Source organism: Pipistrellus hanaki (assembly GCF_964339955.1).
Source record: "Pipistrellus hanaki genome assembly, chromosome: X".
NCBI classification, from domain to species: Eukaryota; Metazoa; Chordata; class Mammalia; order Chiroptera; family Vespertilionidae; genus Pipistrellus; species Pipistrellus hanaki.
The window spans coordinates 7,197,869-7,211,159 of record NC_140524.1 but is presented as its reverse complement, the minus strand read 5'-3'; the positions used below and the strand labels follow the sequence as shown (position 1 = coordinate 7,211,159).

The window sequence follows — 13,291 nt, the reverse complement described above, 5'->3', positions numbered from 1 at the left end:
TGTGGGCAAGTCCCTTGTCTCCTGAGCCTCGACATGGATCATAATCAATACAGTGAGCCCAGTGCCCATAGCAGAGCGATGTGGGTCAGAGCCCGGGTCACAGTCCGACTTCAGAGCCCCGCCTAGGTGCCCAGGCCCTGTTCTGGGAGTTGGGGGTCCAACGGGGGAATAATTGGCAAAGTCTCTGATTTCACGGAGTCGGTCAGTAAGTCTGTAACATCTGTGAGAGTGAGGAGTGTTAAGGAGAAGGAAAAGCCAGGTGAGGGGGAAGAGCATTTTCTCGGGGTGATGGGGAAGGTCTCTCTGGAAAGGGGCTGCTGATGGGGCAGAGACTGGGCGGGAGGGAGGGAGAGGCCGTAGATGGCCTGAGGGAAGAGCAGGCCAGGCACAAGGAACAGCAAGGGCAACAGTGCTGAGGGGGAACGCGGCGTGTTCCTACAGGTCCAGGAGTCCTGTGGCGCTGGTCACGCCCTCACGGCTGGGTTATCACACGGCGCTCCTGGGAGGTGCCTGGTGCAGCAATCTCTGTTCCTCCTCCAGCCCGTGAGGGGGTTGTGGTCACGCTCATCCTCCAGACCAAGGACCTGAGGCTCCAGGGAGTGGCTGTGGCCGAAACCGGTTTGGCTCAGTGGATAGAGTGTCGGCTTGTGGACTGAAAGGTCCCAGGTTCGATTCCGGTCAAGGGCATGTACCTTGGTTGCAGGCATATTCCCGGTGGGGGGTGTGCAGGAGGCAGCTGATCAATGACTCTCTCTCTCTTCGATGTTTCTAACTATCCCTCTCTCTTCCTCTCTGTAAAAAAATCAATAATAAAAAAGAGGCCGTGAGCGTGCTCTCCTGCTCACACCTGAAATTGCTGAAAGAGGAGGAAACATTCAAGTCCAGCTTGAGAGGCAGAGGGTTTGAGGGCAAGAGCTTCAGGGAGGACACCATCACTCTAAAGGTCAGCCAAGCGGCTGATGCGAATGATAGTGAGGAATCACACCCAGGATAACCTTTTTCGGCTCCATGGAGGGGAGAAAGTTGTGGATGAGAGAGGAGAGGGCAGAGGAGAGGGGCAGGAAAGGGCAGCTGGGGACCAGTGAGAAAAAGGGCAGGGGCTTCCCAGTGCTGCCATGCTTGGGCCGATTCTCCTTGAGTAACTGATTGTCCTAAGTTGTGTTCACCTTTTCCGCTCCCCTCCTCTTTGTCCCACGTCCCTTCCCTTTTGGGCCAGAGCAGTTCTGTCCTGCAGCTGCTATCACAGGGGCGGCAGAGCTGGGTAGCACCTTGGGGGGCCAGAGCCCAGCACCTGGATTTGCCCAGGCGGAGGAGGATGGCCCTCTGGGCTGGGTGCTGGAAGGTTAGCTGGCTTCGGGATACAGTGCTGGGGATGGAGGAGGTCCAGTGCAGGGGATGCTTCGGCGCCCTCAGCGTGTGAGGAGGGCTCTCTGTGGGGAGGGCTGGCTCATAAACGTCGGGACCCATTACCTCGGGGAATGTACAGGGGCAATGGGAGCCATGACTCTGCTTTAGAAAGGGGAGTTCCCAGTGGGGGAAGGAAGCAAACTCAGCGGTGTTGTGCTGCAATCAGAGGCCTCGATGTAACTCATCGTTTTCAGTGTGTGTGCACACGTATGCAAGAGAAAGGTGATAGATATGATGCATATGTTTGTGTGAGTGCGATTGTGTACATACGTACATTCCAGTACTGTTGGTTACAGCAACATTCCAATGGCAGTAGTACACCTAGCCCCAGGTCCTGACTTCTATTTCTTTTTTTCTCATTTATTTATTCATTTTTAATAAATCTTTATTGTTCAGATTATTACAATTGTGCCTCTTTCCCCCCCATATCTCCCCTCCACCCAGTTCCCACCCTACCCTCTGCCTTTACCCCCCACACTGTCCTAATCCATAGAACCATAGATCCATGGGTGTACGATTTTTGTTCAGTCTCTTCCTGCACCTCCCACACCCCTCTCCCCCCAAGAATTGTCAGCCCACTCCCTTTCTATGCCCCTGATTCTATTATATTCAACAGTGTATTCTGTTCATCAGATTTTTTATTCACTTGATTTTTAGATTCACTTGTTGATAGATGTGTATTTGTTGTTCGTAATTTTTATCTTTACCTTTTTCTTCTTTTTCCTCTTCTTACAGAATACCTTTCAGCATTTCATATAATACTGGTTTGGTGGGGATGAAGTTCTTTAGCTTTTTCTTATCTGTGAAGCTCTTTATCTGCCCTTCAATTCTGAATGATAGCTTTGCTGGGTAGAGTAATCTTGGTTGTAGGTTCTTGCTATTCATCACTTTGAATATTTCTTGCCACTCCTTTCTGGCCTGCATAGATTCTGCTGAGAAATCACCTGATAGTCATATGGGTGCTCCCTTGTAGGTAACTAACTGTTTTTCTCTTGTTGCTTTTAAGATTCTCTTTGTCTTTGCCCTTAGCATTTTAGTTATGATGTGTCTTGGTGTGGTCCTCTTTGGATTCCTTTTGTTTGGGGTTCTGTGAACTTCCTAGACTTGTAAGTCTATTTCTTTCACCAGGTGGGAGAACTTTTCTGTAATTATTTCTTCAAATAGTTTTTCAGTATCTTGCTCTCTCTCTTCTGGTACCCCCATTATTCAGATGTTGGTATGCTTGAAGTTGTCCCAGAGGCTCCTTACACTATCCTCAGATTTTTGGATTCTTTGTTCTTTTTGTTTTCCGGTTGGGTGTTTTTTGCTTCTTTGTATTTCGAATTGTTGACTTGATTCTTGCAATCCTTAGTCTGCTGTTGGATCTCGGTATATTATTCTTTTTATATATTTTTTATTGATTTCTTTCAGAGAGGAAAGGAGAGAGAGAGAGAGAAACATCGATGTGAGAGAAACATAGATCAGCTGCCTCTTGCACACCTCCTACTGGGAATGTGCCCACAACCAAGGTACGCGCCCTTGACCAGAATCGAACCTGGGACCTTTCAGTCCACAGGCTTCTATCCACTGAGCCAAACCAGTTTTGGCTGTATATTATTCTTTATTTCAGTCAGTGTATGCTTAATTTCTAGTTGATCCTTTTTCATATCCTCAAGGGTCTCACTAAATTTATCAGCCTTTTCTAAAAAATTCTTGAAAAACCTTATAACCGTGGTTTTTGAACTCTATGTCCAGTCATTTGTTTTCCTCCATTTCTGTCATTTGTGACCTGTATCTTGTCTCTGCATTTTGGCTGCTTCCTTGTATTGATAGAGTGGTTTTGTGTACTAGGTGTCCTATGGGGCCCAGTGGCTCAGCCTCCCCAGTTACCTGAGGTGAACACTCTTGGTGAACCCCTCTGTAGACTGCGTGCATAGTCTTGTAGTTAAGCCTTGATCATTGTTGGTATCACTTAGAGGAATTGACCTCCAGGCCAATTGGTTGTGAGGATCAATTGTGTCTACTATGGGAGATCTTCTGTGTTGGAGGCACCCTTATGAGACAAGACTTGCTTAAGTGGGGTTTTGGTGCTGAGTCTGCCCCCTGAGTGTGTCCCAATGGATCTGAGGAGTTGTAATCTGTATGATCCCACTCTGATCACTGGGTACACTGGCTCTTGGATTTCCAAGGAGGTGCTAATTTAGCCTCTGTCTGAGGTCACCCAGCTGGAGCTAAGGATAGATCTACAGATTCCTCTTCTTTGTTTGGGGTTTGGAGGTGCCCACTTGAGGCTCAACTGTGAAGCAATGCAAGCTGCTGTGGGGCCTTGGGACTTCTTTTGGATGTTCTGGGTCTTTCTGACCCAGCAGCAGTTTGTGAGATAATTTTAGACTGCAAAGGGCCAGGCCATTCATATGCAAAGGCCTCTGCACACAGCTTGGGTGGGCTGGTCTCAGGGAATCAATAGGATGGAGCAAACAGAAATGGCTTCTGGTCAGCGCTGCCCTAAGAGGTCTGGGTCTCAGTGTCCCATGGTAATCACTGCAAGCACCTCTGAGAGAAAGCTGCCCTCAAATTTCAACCGATGCCAAACAGTCCAATTTCTCCCCGTATGAGTATGGGTCCCCAGAGACTCACCCAGAACTGGAGTTCAGACCAGTCGGGAGCTTTTGTCTCCCTCCTGATTGAAAGAGACAACTACTCAGTTGCCAGCCCTTTCCATGTGCACGCCTCCGTACCTCTGCACTTTACTTTCACACTTCCTGAGTCTCAGTGTGCTTTTCTCCTCCCTTCTAGTTGCATAATTTCCACTCGGCCAGCCTTCCTGTGTTTTGGATGATATCCGTTTTGTCTTTTAGTTGTAGTTTTGAAGTGGTTGTTCGAGGCAGCAAGTTCAGGTGTTTACCTATACCGCCATCCTGGTGTTTTCCCCCCAGGTGCTGGCTTCTAAATACGATTCTATACTAAATGATTGGTGCCAGCACTGCGGGACTGAGAGGATGAAAGAATCTGGCTCAACCTGTGGTGCCAATATTTACAATAAGAGTAAGGTCAAAGAATGGTGAGGAGATGTCAGAGGGCACACAGATGGCTGGAAGGGATGGCCACTTGACAGGGTGGGGGCAATTTTGTTTTATTCAATTTTGAGTTATTAACATTTAACATGTGTAAGTTTAGAGTGTACAGCATGATGATTTGATACACATTTATATCAAGAAATGATGACCACAATAAGGTGTGTTAACATCTCCATCCCCTCACATAATTACCATTTTCTGTGTGATGATAACATTTAAGGTCCACTGTCTTAGCTACTTTCAATATACACTGAGTGGCCAAATTATTATACGTTCAGAGATCACAATAATGTGGTCACTCACTGTGTGTGTGTGTGTGTGTGTGTGTGTATAAAAGATATATATTAATTTATTAATTAGAGGCCCGGTGCATGAATTCGTGCATGTGTGGGGTCTGGCAAGGGGGAGGGGACAGGGGTGGTTGGCTGAGGGGTGCCTGATGGTTGAACTCCTGGTTGAGGCTGAGAGGATGGGGATAATGGGTTCCCTAATCTCACTTCATGGGTCTTACCTGTTCCGGGAGAAAAGCCTGTGCCAGTCTGGGGTCTACACTGTAACCTTCTGTGCCTACCTCCATCCGCCGGCCGTGCAGAGAATGGATAAGAGATAAAGTGCACCTTCCTTCAGGAGGAAGGCCAGTGGGGTGGTGATGTCTCCTCAGAGGTCCCCTGCCCTGCTGTCAGCTCTCATGTTCCTTATGTTCTCTGCCTCAGAGGCTTCTGATCGGTCTCCTCAACCGTGTTCTCACGGGAAAGACTCGGTACATTAAAGACCGCTGCCTTGCCCTCGGCTCTCGTGTTCCTTTTGTTCCTGCCTCGGAGGCTTCCGGTTGGTCTCCTCGGCCGTGTTCTCACCAGAAAGACTCGGTACATTAGAGACTGCTGGCTACCAGAGGATTTAATGATGTTCTGAGAGCTTCCCGGCAGGGTAAGACCTCGCCGTCTCTAGGGCGTGTGGTGGCAACACGTGGTGGCGTCCCTGGTGTGGATCGCGGGGTGCGCATTTTCACGTTCCCCATTCCCACGATGTGCACAGCTCGTCTGGGAACGAGTGGGGCGGGCCACGGTCTTGTCCTGCTCCAGGCTTCCCTGTCCGGCGTGAGGGTGGAGAGTGACCACCGTCTGGGCCTCTCCGATGCTCGAGCCCGAGGCAGGACACTCAGGCCAGCGGCGGCCGTGCTGTCAGCTGCACGAAGGAGGCTCTCAGAGCGGCACTTCCACAAAGGGTCCAGGTTCCCGTCCTGTCCAGCTTCCGCCTAAAGGATTTCCGATGCCATCCGCTGTCTATGGACTGTGCAGTCCCCTGCTCTAAAGTCAGTCTGTGTTCCGTTTGCCGTGAATGGAAACCCTTTGCGTGGCCATTGGCTCTGAGCCTTGATGGAATAAACCCTCAGCACAGTGAGGGTCGCACGCACAGGCCCGTGGCTCCGCACATGCCGCTGGGCGACACTGAGCATGTTCGTTAACGGGAGTGCATGGAGAACTGGTTGGCGGTAAGGTAGCATTACCTCAGCACAGCCGTGGGCGGCCTCCACGGCCCATCTGGTAACTGAGTCGGTTGCCAAGTGACCAGCGGGCGGGGTCGTGCGTACAGCGTGGGTACCCTGGACAAAGGGACGCGTCACTCGGGGTGGGATGTGGACTGGGATGGGGAGAGATGGCTCCACGCTATTCGGAATGATGTGCCATTTGAGAAATATGCATTGCTGTGTCTGGTACTGACTCTGGACCTTTTCCAAAGGACTTTACCGCTTAGATTTCTGTAAAAGATGTTGGACAGTGCACACTATTTCACCCGGGAGTTTGCGTAGTTTACGGTTTCGCATAAATGAGTCACTCGCTCTAAGTTGTTGCTTTTGCATATGTAGAGTTGGAAGTAGCGATACCATATTGCCCCTTCCTATCTGTTGGTCTGCTGGAAAACCACACTTTCATTCCTCCTACTGGTAACTTGTTTCCCTCTCACCAACTAGAGGTTTATTAATCCTTTCCAAGAACCAGTTCTGATGTAATTGAGTTCATTTGTTCTGTTGGAAATTTCATTCATTTCTGTTCTTATTTTTACTAAAATAAATTTGTGCTACAGTAAATTTTTATTCCCATAGTCTTGACCAGCCTATACGAACAACCAATTAGGATGTAGGTTAACATTAAAAGGGTGGGTCAGGCCTGCCAACATAACTCAAGCATTGAACATCAACCTATAACCCAGGAGGTCACGACCCTGTCAGGGCACATGCCTGCATTGTGGGCTCCATCCCCAGTGGGAGGGGGGCCTGCAGGAGGCATCTGACCCATGATTTTCTCTCATCATTGAAGTTTCTCTCTCTCCCCATCCCTTCCTCTGAAATCAATAAAAGTCTTTTTTTTTTTTTTAAATACCAGGGTGTGCCAGCATGGTGAAAATACTTAGAACTAGTAGAAGTCTACTTTCTGAAAGTCTGGGGGTGCTTACAAGGAGAACACCTGTTATTCACATTGATTGCTGTTAACATTGTGGCTGGGAACCAAAACCGGTTTGGCTCAGTGGATAGAGCGTTGGCCTGTTGACTCAAGGGTCCCAGGGTCGATTCTGGTCAAGGGCATGTACCTTGGTTGCGGGCACATCCCCAGTAGGGGGTGTGCAGGAGGCAGCTGATCGATGTTTCTAACTATCTCTCTATTCCTCTCCCTTCCTCACTGTGAAAAATGAATAATATATATATTTTTTTTTTTTTCATTGTGGCTGGGAACAGTCTTTAACAAGTCCGCAGGGCATTTCTGTGCCCGCCATTGTGCTTTCCAGGTCCCATCTGGATGAGTGCTGGACGCTTTTCTAGACCCCTGCCCGGGAGCCATCAGTGTCAGGAGGTGGTGGGGTGTGTTATCCCGGGTAACACGCAGAAGGATCCGGGGTTGGGCTCACTATTCTCCCCACGTACAGCTTGGAAACACGGGGGGCAGGGAGGGTGAACAGTGCTGGCTTGCTTGCTTCTTTCACCACGTGTGGTGCAGTCTGGGCTCATCGGGCCTTTGAGAACCTTCTTCGCCTTCCTGTCCAGACCCGAGGGCGCCCGGAGCCGAGGACAGGGACCACGCCTCCTGGGTCCGCTCCAGGACGCAGCTTGGTGAGGATGCCTACATCTTCCCTGATGGCCCAGAAGAGCCTTCCCGCAAGTCTCCGCAGCCTCTCCTCCTGCCTCTCGGAACTGCCAATGGGGGGCTCAGTGAGGGGGCCCCAGTGCTGGCACCGCCTGCCCTGCCCACCTGGCAGAGGGACTGCTCCAGCAGCAGCACAGAGGGGGGACGCCCTGCAAGAGGGCCGTGAAAGGGTCAGCATCCCCTCGGAGCGAGAAAGCTTTCTCGGACCCTGAGGTGGAGACACGGTGCTCCCGCCCACGTATCGGGCTCCGGGGGAAGCCAGAGCCTCGTCCTCAGGAGGTGGGGATCGGGTTCGGTTTAGGCGTGACTGTGGGCACTGCCGGGGGCGGATGGTGGTGGCTGCCTGGGGAGAGGAAGGGGGCCCACCTCCTCCCTCCCGGGAAAGCCTCCTGCGGGCCCTGTGGGCTGGGGCTCAGCCTGGGTCCCAGACGGCACGGCCCGCTGCCATAGGGCTGTCCGGCAGCAGCAGGGGAGGACAAGCACCACCTGGAGGGGGGCAGGAAAGCAGAAGAATGTTCCAGAGGCTCCTCGAACGGCGGTTGAAGGACAGCTGACTGTGGCGCCTCACCTGACCGATGCCGGGCGGGCTGCTTTTGGGGCCGAACCGTAAGCAGTGGGCGAAGGACTCACTCATCCAGCTTGTGACTGAAAGCCTTTCAGCAGGAGCGCTGCTGGACCCCAGGAGGGACCTGACCGTCTGCCAGGAAGGGGACTGCCCTCAGCATTCGGAGGCCGGGAGGCTGTGCAGCCGTGGTGCTCAGCTCCTGAGTCAGCACTCCGTGATGCAGCGGTCACTTCACGCCGGGCTCTGTCTCCCCCTACGTGCTCTCCTGGGACAGAAAGGTCTGCAGTGTGAGGGCCCTGGCCATGCCCGTGCGTGTGCTGCCACTGCATCAACGGCCTCCAAGCAGCAGCCCTGGGCCTGCTCGCAGGCACGTGTGCCAATATGAGATTGGTCTCACGAATCTCTCAGAAAAATGATGAGGGGAAACTGGACGGGCACGTGCAAAAAATAAGCTAGACCACCAGCTTACACACACACAAGAGTACACTCAAAGTGGACAGAGCACTTGAATGTAAGACGAGAAACCATAAAAATCCTTGGAGAAAGCATAGACCGCAATCCTATCAGACACCTCACTTAGCAGTATTTTCACTGCTACGATACACTGGGCAAGAGAAACCTGGGAAAAACAAACAAGTGGGACTGACTGCGTCTAAATAAAAAGCTTCTGCACAGCAAAGAAACCGGGATCAAAATCACTGTGAGCACGTTGTATGGGAGAACATATTTGCCAGTGATACATCTGATAAGGGGCCAATTTCCAAACTATATAAAGTTCACATGTAATTCAATGAAAGGAAGACAAAAACCATAAAAAAAAAATGGGCAGAGCACCTGAGTAGACACTTCTCCAAAGAGACCATGGAAATGGCCGAGAGACACATGCAGAAATGCTCAGCATCGCTAATCGTCAGAGATGCAACTAAAACAATTGTGAGGTATCACCTCAGCCTGCCAAATTGGCTACCATCAATAACCAGCAAACGACAAGTGCTGGTGAGGATGTGGAGAAACAGGAGCCCTGGTCCAAGCACTACACAAAACAGTGGAGTTTCCTCAAAAAGTTAAAAATGGAGGCAGTGGGCAGAGATCTCTCGGAGGTGTGTGAAGCCAGCGGCCATTACTGCGGGACTCAGAAACCAGACCCTCGTAGGGAGGGGCTGACCAAAGCTTGTCTGCACCACCCAGAGACTCTGCCCCATCCAAGCGGAGCACAGAAGCCCTTCCAATGGCTAGCTTTCTCGTTCGCCGCAAATAGGACTCTCCTAGGGAGGGACAGACAGGAATCCAAAGCTTGTCTGTGCGTATACCAAAGAGGTGCGCACACCTGCAATCAATCTTGCGGGATTCACCAAGGCTTGTCTGTGCCACCCAGAGACTCTGCCCCATTCAAGGGGAATACAGAAACCCTCCTAGCTGAGACACTTCTGATCCTCATAGCTAATTGGCTTGGAGATCAACGCTTCCCAGTGATAACAACAACAAGCAAGGCTTAACGACGAGTCTGCACACACAGCCCACAAAGGGCTACACCAAGACTGTCCACCTCAGGTAACTGGGAGGCTGACTCACTGAACCATATCGGACACCTTACCACACAAAGCCACCCTACCAACTCAGGGAAGCTGTGAAAATGCCAAGACAAGGAAACAGATCACAAACAAAAGAAATGGAGGAGAACAAATGACTGGACATAGAGTTCAAAACCACGCTTATAAGGTTTTTTAAGAATTTCCTAGAAAAGGCCGATAAAATAAACGAGACCTATGATGATATGAAAAGAGATCAACTAGAAATAAAGAATACATTGTCTGAAATAAAAAATATTATACAGAGTCCTAAAAACAGATTGGAAGATCGCAAGAATCAAGTCAAAGATTTGGAACACAAAGAGCCAGAGGACACTCCTCCACAGAAGCAAAATGATAAGAGAATCCAGAAAGTTGAAGATAGTGTAAGAAACGTCTGGGACAATTTCAAACGAACCAACATCAGAATTATGGGAGTCCCAGAAAAAGAGAGAGAGCAAGATACCAAAAGAATAGTGGAAGAAATAGTGACAGAAAACTTCCCCCACCTGGGGAAAGAAATAGACTTACAAGTCCAGGAAGTGCACAGAACCCCAAACAAAAGGAATCCAAAGAGGACCCACCAAGACAAATCATAATTAAAATCCCAAGAGCAAAAGACAAAGAGAGAATATTAAAAGCATCAAGAGAAAAGTTGGTTGTTACCTATAGAGGAGCACCCATACAATTGTCAGCTTGATTTCTCAACAGAAACCATGCAGGCCAGGCAGGAATGGCAAGAAATATTCAAGGTGATGAATAGCAAGAACCTACAGCCAAAAATACTCTACCCAGCAAAGCTATCACTCAGAATCTAAGGCCACATAAAGAGCTTCACCAATAAAAAAAAGCTAGAGGAGTTCATCACCACCAAACCACAATTATATGAATTCCTGAAGGGGGTTCTTTAGGAAGAGGAAGAAGATAAAGATAAAAATTATGATCAACAAATACGTAATTATCAACAAGTGAAACTAAAAGTCAAGGGAATTAAAAAACCTGATGAACAATATTAACTGGTGAATATTATAGAATCAGAGGTGTGGAAGGGGAGTGAGCTGATGATTCTCAGGGAAAGGGGGAGTGGGGTGCGGGAAGAGCCTGAACAAAAACTGTGCACCTATGGATGAGGACAATGGGGGGGTGGGGAAAGGGCAGAGGGTGGGGTGGGAACCTGATGGAAGGGAGAAATTGAGGGGGAGGGAAAGGAACATTTGTAATAATCTGAACAATAAAGATTTATTTTTTAAAAAAAAGTTAAAAATGGAACTGCCATTGGATCCAGTGATCCCACTTCTAGGAATATATCCTAAGAATCCTGAAACACCAATCAGAAAGGATATATGTACCATGTGTTCATAGCGGCACCATTTACAATAGCTAAGATCTGGAAACAGCCTAGGTGCCCATCAGAAGATGAATGGATTTTTAAAAAGCTTTGGTACATTTACACAATGGAATACTATGCAGCAGTAAAAAGAAGGGTCTCTTACCCTTGAGACAGCATGGAGGGACCTGGGGAGCATCATGGTGAGTGAAATAAGCCAGTCAGAGAAAGACAAGTATCACATGATCTCACTCATGTGTGGAATGCAATGAACAAAATAAACTGACATACAAAATACATCCAGAGACATGAAAGCATGGAGCAGACTATGGATCCTTGGAGGGAAGAAGGGGGAGAGATCAAAGAACTTATATGAAAATACGAATAAACCACGGACACAGACAGTAGTGGGGTGAAGGGCTGAGGATCAGCAGGAGTGGGGAGGGGGCCATGGGGAAAAGGGGGGGGCACCTGCAAGACATTTTTAAAAATATATTTTATTGATATTTTACAGAGAGGAGGAAGGGAGAGAGATAGAGAGCTAGAAACGTCGATGAGAGAGAAATATCGACCAGCTGCCTCTTGCACACCCCCTACCAGGGATGTGCCTGCAACCAATGTACATGCCCCTGACCAGAATCGAACCTGAGACCCTTCTGTCTGCAGACCGACGCTCTACCACTGAGCCAAACCGGTTTCGGCCACCTGCAATACTTTTAACAATAAAGAGACAGTGAAAAGGCAGTGTGGAAAGGGGTGTGGGGTTCACCGTTGGTCTTTGTGTGCGCCATTATGAACGGGACCCACATGCTGGGACCGGTTCCCTGCTCCCTGCCACTGAGTGGCTTTGCCCCTAGGACAGTGGTCGGCAAGCTGCGGCTCTGTTTACTACTGAGTTTGCTGACCACTGACCTAGACTCTCGATTCCAATAATTACAGGCTGTTGTTGTCCCTTGTGAGTAAGCCCCTATCCCAGTGGTCAGCAAACTCATCAGTCAACTGAGCAGCAAACCGCAGCTTAGGAGACGTATGTGGCTTGCGAGCCGCAGTTTGCCGACCACTGCCCTAGGGGGAGTCAGATGGATAACTTCCTCCTGGGACCCAATGAAGCTACAAATTAAAGGAAGCTAACTGTAGAACTGAGGTTTCTTCACCCACACTGGCTGGTTCTTGGTCAGGTCTGTGACCACCACCTTGAAGTCCCAGAGCGGCAGATCCCAGTGTATCAAAGGAGCAGGTTGACGCCTTCTTGCTTCTTGCCGGGTGCCCGGGTGGGTGCAGGGGAACAGCAGCTGCCTGCCTGCTGCAATGGAGGTACTGCATGTCATGGAGGTACTAAGCGTCATGGAGGCATTAAGCCTCATGGAGGCACTAAGCCTCATGGAGGCACTGAGCGTCATGGAGGCACTGAGCGTCATGGAGGCACTAAGCCTCATGGAGGCACTAAGCCTCATGGAGGCACTAAACCTCATGGAGGCACTAAGCCTCATGGAGGCACTAAGCCTCATGGAGGTACTAAGTGTCATGGAGGCACTAAGCCTCATGGAGGCACTAAGCGTCATGGAGGCACTAAGCGTCATGGAGGCACTGAGCGTCATGGAGGCACTGAGCGTCATGGAGGAACTAAGCCTCATGGAGGCACTAATCGTCATGGAGGCACTAAGCGTCATGGAGGCACTAAGCGTCATGGAGGCACTGAGCGTCATGGAGGCACTGAGCGTCATGGAGGAACTAAGCCTCATGGAGGCACTAATCGTCATGGAGGCACTAAGCGTCGGGGTTGGGGCAGAATGCCTTCTGTGTCAGGAGGCATGAATGATTAAATCTATTCCCCCACCACCACCTGATCCTCATGGGGAGGGGACCCTGTTCGCTGAGTGAAAATAAACTCTGCTTGCTGCCCATGTGCTTGCAGGTGGGCCCAGAGCCGTGCACACACGCCCGCGTCTACAGACAGAAGAGGCTGGAGGGCAGGTACGGTCATTGGATCCTGAGGCTCTGATCGCAGCAGAGGGCGGGGGCCCAGGGTCCGGCCAGCTGGTCTCAGGGCCCCAGGGCAGAGGGTCATGCAGCCGGGCTTGTCCCTCCTGAATAGCAGGCTGCCTTCCGCCTGGCCGTTTGGGGTGGGGTGGCGAGCCGGCCACCATGGTGTTTCTCTGTCGGGGAGTCTTTCCTGGGAGCACACAGTGTGGCCACGCTGCCCTTTGCCCGCTGACTCCCTCCTTCCC

General features: G+C 50.2%; 1 long non-coding RNA gene across 4 annotated transcripts in view; it reads left to right on the top strand.

The window, feature by feature from the left end:
- The window catches only part of LOC311615758, a 62,528-nt gene that overhangs the window by 1,227 nt on the left and 48,010 nt on the right, over positions 1-13,291 (top strand). For all 4 annotated transcript variants that reach the window (XR_014793796.1, XR_014793797.1, XR_014793798.1 and 1 more), the window contains exon 2: positions 12,979-13,037. This is a non-coding gene — a long non-coding RNA (uncharacterized lncRNA). The remainder of the gene's footprint in view (positions 1-12,978; positions 13,038-13,291) is intronic.